The sequence below is a fragment of the Amblyraja radiata genome (genome assembly GCF_010909765.2).
Source record: "Amblyraja radiata isolate CabotCenter1 chromosome 43 unlocalized genomic scaffold, sAmbRad1.1.pri SUPER_43_unloc_1, whole genome shotgun sequence".
In the NCBI taxonomy this organism is placed as follows: Eukaryota; Metazoa; Chordata; class Chondrichthyes; order Rajiformes; family Rajidae; genus Amblyraja; species Amblyraja radiata.
In genome coordinates, this window is record NW_022630089.1 from 8,974 (window position 1) to 10,855 (window position 1,882).

The 1,882-nt window shown below is 47.2% G+C and overlaps 1 non-coding gene across 1 annotated transcript; it reads right to left on the reverse strand.

Moving 5' to 3' along the window:
* Positions 1–1,553: 1,553 nt before the first annotated feature.
* Positions 1,554–1,635, reverse strand: trnal-uag. Its single transcript has one exon. It is a non-coding gene; the product is annotated as a tRNA-Leu (tRNA).
* Between the last annotated feature and the right edge of the window lie 247 nt (positions 1,636–1,882).

The following is a 1,882-nucleotide window of genomic DNA, read 5'->3' on the forward strand; positions in this document are numbered from 1 at the left end:
TAGACTCAGGATCAGTTCCTGTGGATTGGACGGTAACTAATGTTATCCCACTTTTTAAGAAAGGCGGCAGAGAGAAAACAGGGAATTATAGACCAGTTAGCCTGACATCGGTGGTGGGGACGATGACAATATACAATAGAAAATAGGTGCAGGAGTAGGCTATTTGGCCCTTCGTGCCAGCACCGCCTTTCAATGTGATCATCCCCAATCAATACACCGTTCCTGCCTTCTCCCCATATCCCCTGACTCCGCAATATTTAAGAGCCCTATCTAGCTCTCTCTTGAAAGCATCCATAGAACCTACCTCCGCCGCCCTTTGAGGCAGAGAATTCCACAGACTCACCGTTCCCTGTGAGAAAAAGTGTTTCCTCGTCTCAGTTCTAAATGGCTTGCTCCTTATTCTTAAACTGTGGCCCCTGGTTCTGGACTCCCCCAACATCGGGAACATGATTCATGCCTCGAGCGTGTCCAGGCCCTTAACAATCTTATATGTTTCAAAGTAATATTAGCAAATTTGCAGATGACACAAAGCTGGGTGGCAGTGTGATCCGTGAGGAGGATGTTATAAGAATGCAGGGTGACTTGGACAGATTGGGGGAGTGGGCAGATGCATGGCAGATTAAGTTTAATGCGGATAAATGTGAAGTTATCCACTTTGGTAGCAAAAACAGGAAGACAGATTACTAGCTAAATGGCGTCAAATTGGGAAAAGGGGAAGTACAACGGGATCTGGGGGTCCTTGTACATCAGTCTATGAAAGTAAGCATGCAGGTACAACAGGCAGTGAAGAAAGCGAATCGCATGTTGGCCTTTATAACAAGAGGAATCGGATATAGGAGCAAAGAGGTCATTCTGCAGTTGTACAGATCCCTGGTGAGACAACACCTGGAATATTGTGTACAGTTTTGGTCGCCTAATTTGAGGAAGGACATTGAGGGAGTGCAGCGTAGGTTTACAAGGTTAATTCCAGGGATGGCGGGACTATCGTATGCTGAACGAATGGAGCAGCTGAGCTTGTACATTCTGAAGGATAAGAGGGGATCTCATTGAAACATATAAGATTGTTAAGGGTTAGGACACGCTAGAGGCAGGAAACATGTTCCCGATGTTGTGGGAGTCCAGAAACAGGGGCCACAATTTAAGAATAATGATAAGCCATTTAGAACGGAGACAAGGAAACACTTTATCTCACAGAGAGTGGTGAGTCTGTGGAATTCTCCGCCTATGAGGGCGACGGGGGCGGATTCTCTGGATGCTTTCAAAAGAGAGCTAGATAGGGCTCTTAAAAATATCGGGGTCAGGGGATATGGGGAGAAGGCAGGAACGGGGTACTGATTGGGGATGATCAGCCATTATCACATTGAAAGGCGGTGCTGGCTAAAAGGGCCGAATGGCCTACTCCTGCACCTATTGTATATTGTCTATAACAAATATGGAAAAGGTCGTTTTGCAAAATTGTCCATGCCGACCAATTTGCCCCATTTACAATAGACCCAACTGCCCGCATTTGCCCCATTTTCCACTTACAGCAGGTAAACAAGAAAATGCCACGCTGGCAGCGGTGGGATTCGAACCCACGCCTCCGCAGAGACTGGAGCCTAAATCCAGCGCCTTAGACCGCTCGGCCACGCTACCGTCTCGTGGCCATTGTGCAAACAAAGAGGATATTCATCCTTCAGCGAGTCCATGCGCCGTGTCCAACATCGCCACTGCAGCGACATGTACAAGGAATCATCTTCTGCGTCTAGGTCTGACTTTGTTTATTCACCGGTTTTAGGTCCCGTGTCTTTCCCTTAATGCATCCTGAATTTCTGAGTCTGGTTCCGCGGTGCATGAACAAATAACAGAGGAGCAGAGTACGAATATTTGGTCTTCGAATCTC